The sequence below is a fragment of the Trachinotus anak genome, unplaced genomic scaffold (genome assembly GCF_046630095.1).
Source record: "Trachinotus anak isolate AG129_WGS33_773 ecotype Australia unplaced genomic scaffold, CSIRO_AGI_Tana_v1 ptg000028l, whole genome shotgun sequence".
NCBI lineage: Eukaryota > Metazoa > Chordata > Actinopteri > Carangiformes > Carangidae > Trachinotus > Trachinotus anak.
In genome coordinates, this window is record NW_027273879.1 from 4,983,045 (window position 1) to 4,993,176 (window position 10,132).

Here is a 10,132-nt window from a genome sequence, read left to right on the forward strand (position 1 = left end):
CAACACTGGATAAACCACCTATCAATAATGATTGAAAAATAATTTACCATGTTTATTTTTGTTTATTTCTCATGAAAGGTGAATCTGAGATTCTAATATGGTAAAAAGTTAATGCTAATGTATCTACTAGCATCAGCCATTTACTGATTACCAGTGTGTTGAGTTTGTAGTGTCCTGTGGAAACTTTTATTATGTTTTTATTTAGTTCCAATGTCATGCACCAGTTGCAGCAGTTGCAGCAGCTGTTTTCTGTATTTGTGAACTTGTTATTTGTGTATGTTTAGTTAATTGGTGAATTTGGTTCTTAATTTGCTTGTGCTCCCTCTATAAGAGTAACATTTATTGTAATGCACGTGTTGTCAAAATGGTGAAGATGTTCTTATGTTTTGTTCAGCTTCCAAAGGAACCGTACATGTGAAATTCTGATTAAAATTCAATGAAAGAAGGGTTATTTTAAAAAATTATAATAATAAATGAAGCTACAGGGAAGAGGGATACCAAACCTATAGTCTAATGAATTTGAGATTTTGTGAACTTACAACAGGACATTGGCATTTTTGTATTTATGGTTCAATCTAATCCATGCTGCTATTTAACAAATTATAAATATTCCATTAATACATCGTTCAATCAAGATGAAATCATGCAGTTTATTTTTTCATGAATTACATCTGACAAATAAGTTGGAAACTGCCAAATGATGCCTCTATTCAAGACTAAACTGTCAATAATTACTGTTTATTACAGTAGTAAATGAATATTCAGATCAACCTGCCTAATTAAACTGAAATGGAGCAACGCTGCGCTTTGCTGCTTTGAGATATATAAAAAATGAATGAGTAAACTCTCCGAACAGCTCCTCTTTTTTATCTTACCTCTGAATAGCTGAAGAGTGTAAAAGCTCTAAATCTTTAAATTTATGTTGTTTTTTGGGGGTTTCTTTTTTCAAATCGTTTTACAGAGAGTGAGTGGGCGTTTAAGTAAATTTCAAAGTGGTCAGGCACATAGTGCGAGACGACCCAGCCGTGTTTATAAAAATAAAGAGATGAGGAGCAGGACAAAGTACTGCTGAGTCAGAAGTACATACTGTCACAGCCACAGCATGAGTATAACACTTATCATCTGATCGCATACACTGTCTTATAAAGGTAGACTGTAGCACCTGCCAGCGCTGGTCTGTGGGTCTGTGTGAGAGATCAGGGATGTGGGAGAACAGCGGCTGAATAAGTTTGTCTTTAGTCTCCTGAATGTGACTCAGAGTTTGGTAAAAAATGTCTCTATTTGTCCCTGTCATCTCTGCACTGTTTTCCCAGCTGTACCACTGCCTCCTGTTTGGATTATTTTCGGCTGTGGATTTCACGTGGGTCCTTGAGGCTTCCACATCTGATTGCCCTAAGACTTCCTTTTTCAGACATCCTTTGTTTTGGGGATACACAAGCCGGTTGCCTTCACCATGCGTGCCCATGGGTGTCTGCCAGTCATACTTTGTACAGCCCTACTATCTCCTGTACATGACCTGATTTCTTCTAAGGTCGTGTGTTTCTCTGGGGCTCCACTGATCTCATGTTTCATCATCTTTTGTAAAAACATGTAGAGTTAGCGGTACAACAAACTTTTGCGAGACACAGTCCCTCCGGAAGAGACCTGAGTGAGTTTTCTGGGAAGGTAGCATTGACTCAGTCCAGCTCGAAAACCTTGTATGTTTCACATCTCTGTTTGAGCACTGACATCTTCATATTGATCACTATCCTCAACAACTGAGATCAGTTCCTTCTTCAGAAGGTAAGCACTTAAAAAGACAAATTTAGGGATGCACCTGTTCAACTTTTTCTCTCCCAATACATATCCCAAAACCTGTACTCTGGGAATCTGCTGACACTGAGTACCCACCCGAGACCAGTGCTTTTTTTAAACCACATTTAAAACCTGTATGAAACCTACGGGGATCATTCTTGCTTTATGTAAGCCAATAGGCTGTAACTGTAAAATTTAACTCCTTACACTTACAGCGAGTAAATGGTGTAATAACAGACTGCTAATAGTCAAAGCCTCTGTGTGTCCACAGATCAGCTCCTGCAGCTCCTTTACCAAGTCCTACAAACCAATTGACCTGTGCATGGCTCCATATTTCCTCTTTTCCCCATAAACCAAAACCTTCCTGCTAAACTAGAATTTTACATAACTGCTCCATCCTGTTTCTTTTGCTGCTGTTGCCAAAAGTTTTCATTTAATAAGTAAGATGTAATGTTGATTCTCATTTTATGAGACACTCTCCTATATCAAGCTTCGTGAGACATGCAATAAAATCTATTGTTGCTTTGTTCACACAACATTTCAAGATGACTTTCAAACAAAAGCAAGGAAAATATCCTCTTAGAAAAACTTAATTTAACTTTTTAATAATGTAACGTCACTTCAGGTTTCACAGTAAACAGCTAACACCGCCTTCACGTTAAAATACATTTGTTGTGAGGTACATATATGCAAGTGAAAGGTAACAGCAGTCACCTAACACTCACATAACACAATACACGATTCTCTTAATAAGATCAATTTCATACGTATCCGACAGGTTGGACCAGTGCATCCTTAGGTAAAACATCACTACTCTAAACTTTACACACATGGTTATACAATCAATTTTTGCCTAATGTAACAGCACGAGATGAATCTCCTTCTACCTCGCCCTCTCTAATACATACAGAACATAATGGCGCCGTCTCTCCTGCTCTGCACCTCATCTACAGTTCACACCTCTGTCCTGGAGTCATCATCACAACTTCCAACAAAAACAAGCATCATTACTGACAGATTACAAAATGTTTTTGAGGCACCTTTCTACAGTGAAATGACTGAAACAAGAACATCCATACATGTATTAATGAAAAGGCCAAAACGATTACACTCAGGTAAGAACATGTGCAATGACGATGACAACATTGACACAGTCTGTGGTTCTAAGTCTCTAAAATAACCTCCTGTGGCTGAGGCTCAAGGATCTTTTGAAAACACTCAACAATGGGTGGTTTAGTCACAAAAGTGCTGTGATTGCTGTGCTGCTAAAAGCCTGTTGCCACTCCAGTGCAGCTGATCCACTGACATCTGACTGAAGATCAACTCCACTGCCCTTCAAAAAAGTCAAAAACAACAAAAAAAAGAGAAAAAAGGAGCAAAAGACTTTTTGTGCTGCATACAGAGCAAAATATTCAGCGCCAAGTCAAAGTCAAAGTAAATAACTAAATACATTTAAATAAAAAATACTGATGGCTTTCATAAAATCAATTATACAGTGGGGCACTGCCCATTCTTAAAAAAAAAAAAAATCAGAGCTGCTTTAAAGATTCTCTACAATGATCTGAATAATAATTAAAACATTAAAGGCGCCTTGATGTCTTCATATATATTTTGTGTTTTGTGTTATGGATATACATATTGCTTGTTTTCTCTTCAGTCCAAATTCATTTAATAATCAGTAACCTGGCACACTGATCTCTCTGATAAATAACTTGTATCATTCAAATCAATACTTAGGACAGGGAAGAAATGTGTTTGTGCATATGAAACAGACTCACCTTGAAGGAGATGGTGCAAAGGTGTGGATACTGAAATCCCCTATTCTGTGAGCTGTCACTCTGGAGAAAATCCTTTTGATAGAGTCAATATAATCAATCTTTTCCATTTTCAAACAGAAAAGAATAAGAACTATCAAAATTACAACCCTTCAAATAAATCTCCAGCATCCCACCCGTTTGTTTGTAATCACAATGAAACAAGTTGGCTGCACAGATATGGTACTGTAGGTAAAGTCCGTATGGGGGCAGTAACAGAAACTACATTTATATAAATCTATAAAACTCCACCTGTTACCACCCAAGTGGTGCAGCAGCAGAGCTGAACCTGTGAAAATCACTGAATAAAACTGCATTAATATGATGAATAATTTATGTTTCACCAGGCCACCACCTAGTATGTGGGTGCAACAGCCTCCGGCTGGCATTCAAAGTTTGACAACTTCTGGTGCATGGTGCACACATTGCTTCCCCTCAGCCAGGGCTCTTCACATGTGAACACACAAGTGAACACACAAATGAACAAACACAGATTTGAAAGAGGTGTTCCTCTCAACGACATATACTAACAATAATTACAAATGGAAAGTGAACTTATACGATGATAAAATAAATATGCGCTATGCAACTGAGTGAGTAGTCCCCTCTCCTCCCTGTTAACTGGTCAAGCTCTCCTCACTCATTCTGATGAGCCGTATACCTGAGGCATCTAGCCTGAGGCTGAGCTAAAAGAAATCTGTAAAAAACACCAAAAGAGAAGCCAGACATAAAGAAATGCTCACAGCACACACTCCCCTAAAAAGTAAGTTTAAATCCATAATGCAGAATATTCCTCATGAATACCAATAACTTTCAGGTGAAGAAATAAAATTACATTGATCTAACAACTGTTTATTAGATAAAAATGGGATTTTGCTAAAAAGAAAAAAAAAGTGTCACAATAGTACAGCTGTCACAACAAATACAGTAAAAATGAGCACAAATTAACAAGGACCCACAGTGTCACAGAAACACAGCAATGAGTGAGTGAGTGAGTGAGTGAGTGAGTGAGCAGCCACTTCAGCAGAGCACTTACTGTCATAGTTGTACTTGCAACAAGTTCAGCTCATGTAAGCATCTTAAAGAGACACATGTATTTAACCCTATTTAACTTCTGGCTTAAATGTGCCTCAAACAACTTCCCAAGGGTTGAAATCCATCTTTAATGCTTCATGGATGCATTTACACTCAGCACACTCCGCCTCCATCAGTGGCCATCATTTCCATCCAATCATTTCACACCAGGATCAATGTTCAAAACACAATCCAGGCTTCTGTAATGATCCCTCTACCAGGGACCAGGTACATTTGCTTTATAGTACACCAACATTTTTTCACATGTATTAACCACTTCCTATATGGAGCTTTCGCCTACTGCTACTCTTCGCTCTGTTTCACCCTCCTTGTTTAACAGCCATTTACTAGAGTAACACCTGATAAATATGCATTTTCATTATTTCCCTAAAGCAAAAGTTCATGAAGCGATTTTGGTCAAATATCCATAGATGGCAGGTTACGGTTTTCTATATACGAAGCTACTGTTTATGTTTGCTCTAAAAATGCCTTCATTATATAATTTTCACTGTTCCAGCTCGATGTTAGGTCCCGCTGGAGCCTTCAAGGTGACAGTTGTGTGTCTGCAAAGTTTTTGGTTGGTTATTTGTTGATTAAGCAAGTGAGGGGTGCTTACGATGGGCCTGAGTTTGGCTGTGTTCCATCGCCTTTACGAATCAGAGTTTCTCACACTGTCCTTTGCCACCAGATGCACTTCTGACACATCAGCGTCCCATATTTCAAACATGTCTGAGAAACAGCTGCTGCTGTGCTGTATGTAACCCTCAAAACGCCTGTGCTTCAGGCCAAAAAAATGAAATCTTTGTCAATTCACTAAGTAGTCAGGCTCAGTGTACCAGTGGGCCTGACATCAGAGCTCCAAGTGCCAGTTGTAAAACTTAGGGCTGGGATGTCTGCCCTCTCTCCTGCTCCTGCAGCTGCATGGAGATGAGAGTGGATGCCTGTGGCTCGAAGCTCATGAATGCAACTTCTAAGAATGTTAGAACAATTGTTGGTAGAAACATCTGCAAGGATTTTCATGGATTTTTTTTTTGTGATACGCTCTGATTGTGTCTCAGTCAAATTTCTTTGCATTTTTAAAGACCAAACTGTCACAGAGTTTGTGTGCCGTGAGAAGGATGGTTTTTTCTGTCTTACTTGATGTTTTGGTGAATTGTGGAATGCTGTTAGGGATGTCATGGTGCTTTCAGGCAGCAAATTAAATTTGTTTTGGAGTAGTACACTCCACAGATATATATTCACATATATGAATAGTAGATTTGAGGACAATATCCCTACATCTGAAATTGTGTTTTTGCATTTTAATATGGCACCAGAGTACATGCACCATTGAATGCTTTTTGGGGGACTTGAGTAAATTCACAGCAGCATTTTCTTCCACAGATCTCAAAGCAGAGCGTGGAACAGCTGGCCTGATCAAACTTTTATCATATGAGAAGGCAGTCTCAGCCTGTCGATTAGTGTCAAACTGTGCATGCATATTAATTGTGGAGATGATCTCTGATGAGCACAAAGTGCTATTGAGATGTACATAGACGGACATTTATGAAAACAATGATGTCTTTGGTTTTTAAAATTAATAATCTGACATTCTCAAATTCTAACTGAGATTTGTAAACAACCCAGACTCATAGAAATATCCATGCAGGTTGCAAAATGACTGATGAAGCTCAAGCTTCAGACTCTCAATCTCAAATCAGTTATTTATGGACCTCTGTCCGCCCTTTGGCACACTCAGAGTTGTTTTTAACATAAAAGTGTGGTAATGTAGAGCCGAACCACCTGACCTTGGCCAGTGGTGGTTGGGGCTTTTGAATACACTCCACTGTCTTCAGCAGGCATTCAAATTGAAAAACAGCTCTGCCTTAAAACAACACATGGATGCACGGATCAAAAAGTTTTTGTTCATGTTAAAAAGCATAATTGCATGTATCAAATACATGACTTACACAGTCTTAGTAAGCATTATACAACCGCAAAAAACTGCAATACTTTCTGCACTCTCACAGTCAATCAACAAGTGAGTGAACAACAGATAACTGCAAAAAATTAGGAAAATAAATTCCCAGTTATTCAAAGCCTCAGCTGGCTCTGCCCCAAATGAACATGTGGGCAGCAGCAATAACACAACAGCCTCAGCGACAAGGCACAGCACATCTTATGACATCCATAACCACAACACAGCAGAGTAGGTAAACACACACAGCCATGGGGGGGCATTTGACCATCAGGAAAGAAAGCAGAAAGCAAAGAAACGGACAGAAAGACAGACAGAAGCTGTATTTGACTTACTTTATTTGTTGAGGAAGTCCATCCTCCTCTCTTTGATGGAGCTGCAGTAGCTCATATCCATACCTGCAGTGTCCCCCACAAATGCCTCCTCTCTTACTTCCCTCCTTGCTCCTTATCAGCAGGATTAGTAACAGGAAAACAGTTCAACTCTCGGTTGTTTCATTGAAGTTATGTTGAAATCTTTTTTCTTTGGGTAGTTGTGAGGCTCACTTTACAATCCTTTCTTTTCGCACAGCGTCCTGTTCATCCGCACTGCGAAGTAGTTTCACATGTTTTCTTCTGATTAAACGTTGGCAAACGCACCTGGCGTTGACCCTGGTGTAATGCCACCTTTGACCACACAGACTTAAGACAATGACAGACGCTATAACCCGGGGGGGGGGGGGGGGGCGCTGTTTTACTCATTTAAAGAAGATCAGAGAGAAGAATAACAACACAAAAATGCTGCAAATTTAAAGTCCGCCAAAAGTAAAAGGGTAATAGAGAACCCTTTTTTTTAAGAAAATGGAAGGACAAAACATGGGAGACACTTTCTTTTCTTTTTTTTTAACAAAATGTACTAAAAAATAATATAATAATCTCAACTTTCACCTAAATGTGTAAGGAGGCCGGGAATAAGCCAGGGAACAAGTTATTGAAGTGTTTTTATCCTGTCTAATTTAGTCTAATGCCTGACGCTTTGTTTGTGTCTTTCTTTTCTTTTCTTTTCTTTTTGTGTGTTTTTTGTTTTTGTTTCTTTTCCTTGAAGAATAAGCATTAATCTTGTTATTATTATGACAAAGATAGCTATTTTGAATAGCGAGGAAGCCCAGACTTGCTTTGGCTCTTGAGACAAGACACCACTGGATTTCTGGGTGGTAACAAAGGCTCCAGGATTGTTGACACAGAGTGCTCTGATGTATCAGTCAGTTTTGTGTATAATTTGAAATTTTTATAAACCATCAAATATTCAACATCATTAAGGATGTGTCTACTTTCATTGTCGTGGTGCTGGGACAATGAAGTTACAATGTAAAATGCATTAAAAAAAACAACAACAACAAACAATTCTTTGCTTGCACTACAGCACTGCAGGATAGGTCAACTTTATGAATACATCTGAAATATTCTTAACAATAACAATAAATATATGTATACTAATAATAATGTGTAGGATATTGTTTGGAACCGTCTAATGGGCTAACAAGATACATCCTCCAAATTACATGTATCAGTCTTTCTGTGTGTTTTCTTTTTTTTTTTTTTTTTTGGTTTTTTTTGGACATGCATATTTTTGCATACTCATAACTGATACATCTGGTGTGTGTTTTGGCAATGATATGCCAAAACCACAGGTGACACAGGTGCAGGGTGCCTTCATCTGCAAATTCAAGACTTTAATTCACATGAAGAAACTTTAGCCATTAAGGACACCAGGGACCTGACCATCATTCCTCACAGTCACAGAAAACAGCAGAGTCCACATACCTCCAGATGGCTTAGTCTAAAAACTAATTTGGGCATAAAGTAATAGGCCTACCTGTCACAAAGACAGACTGAAAGAAAACACTTTTGTTGGAGAAGAGGATAATGATTTGATTAAGAAATATCTTAGAAGCAAATATTCTGTCCTTCATATGAAATTTGCCCAAATACATGAGAGCAGACAAACAGGGGTTTGGACAAACACTGACAGTTATTCATTTCTAGCAGCAGGAGGGAATTCACAAACCCACTTTTCTGATATCAGCTTGTCCAACTGCACTGATTAAAAATTAGATCTGAGAGAAACACACCACTCAGCAATATGGAGGTCAAGAGAAACTGGAGCAAGAAATAGTCTATAAAAAAAGAAATCAGACACAAAAGAACACTTGGCAACTAAGCGAGACGAGGGAAGGAAGCCGAGTTCATCGACAAAGAAGCTCTGACATTTAAGAAACGCGCGACTCTGCAGAGTAAACATCATCTCCAGCAGTGACATACCTGTAGTTTAAGTCACCAGAAGAAAGAGTTTCGCTTAGAAGACTGCACAGCTCAGTCTCAGCATCGCTTTCAAAAGAAACTGACAAAACAAACGGAGAAACAACCTTCTTTTGTGGGGAAAAGTCAAAACCTAGTATAAGACTGGACCCTGTCATATTTGCATTCTGCCTAGTGTCAGCCTGTTTCAGCCCTTTATCTGTTTCCTTCTCTCCTACTCTCTGCGCTCACACACAGTATTTTAATACAGACGAATTCCCAATAAAGCTGTTCTCATTTACATGTTTTTCTGTTTTTTTGTTGTGAGAGAAAGGAGCAAGTATGAAATAGTGACTGAAATGCGGCCCGTTAAGACTACATGTCAGGCCGTTTCCAAGCTGCCGCTCTGCTCTGCTAAAATCCTGATTTTATAACAGCGCAGTCGTTTGATAAAATCAACATACACATTTTCTTTTTATTGGGACATGAACCACTAAATTAATCAGCTCGACAGCACACTCAAATTCCCACAGAAAAGATTCAATTGTTCCTCGTCTGTTATACCTTGAAAAGGTATTTTCTTTTTTCAGATTTCAAAAAGCCTCCCCAAGTCGCTCTGTTGTTGTATATTTCCACCTCTTTTCAGTCTCTGCTCTTGTATGTCTCTCTCAAACGCTCCTCTCACAGTCATCCCGTTCCCGCAGTTTCTCCATGGATGGCAGAGCACCGTGTCAGCTACTGTCACACGTCTCAACGTTCAAGTGAAGGCTTCAGTGATGTATTTACTGTATACTGATGGAAAAAAAAGACCTGATTTTCTGAGATAAGGAAACAGTAGTTGTATACTTCTCCCAAAAGGTATCAGTTTTCAAAACACTACCCACTGTGCAGCGAGAACCATTCAAAATACATGAAAAGTCATTGTGCCCTTAGAAAAAAAAAAGCATTAGAATCTACAGACATGAGCGAGAATATGTAAGTGACAAGAGCTAGTAACGGTGGATCACCAGATTCCTTGGGCCCCTCACTCCATATCAGCTGGTTGTACATAATTTGACTTAGATTTACTGGTTGGGGTCTGGGTGAAATAATAATGAAGCCAAACCAAGTCTTTCACAGGAGACGCCTAGCAGCTCAGTCTCGAATTAGTTAACATTAAGAGCCCTCACTTTTATTTACAGTTATATATTTGGCTTCGAGGAGCTCACCACATCATT

General features: G+C 38.8%; 1 protein-coding gene across 1 annotated transcript in view; it reads right to left on the reverse strand.

The window, feature by feature from the left end:
- The window catches only part of rapgef1b (Rap guanine nucleotide exchange factor (GEF) 1b), a 200,089-nt gene extending 192,811 nt beyond the window's left edge, over positions 1-7,278 (reverse strand). The window contains exon 1 of the mRNA XM_071466910.1: positions 6,975-7,278. The gene's annotated coding sequence lies outside the window, so the exon portion shown is untranslated. The remainder of the gene's footprint in view (positions 1-6,974) is intronic.
- Between the last annotated feature and the right edge of the window lie 2,854 nt (positions 7,279-10,132).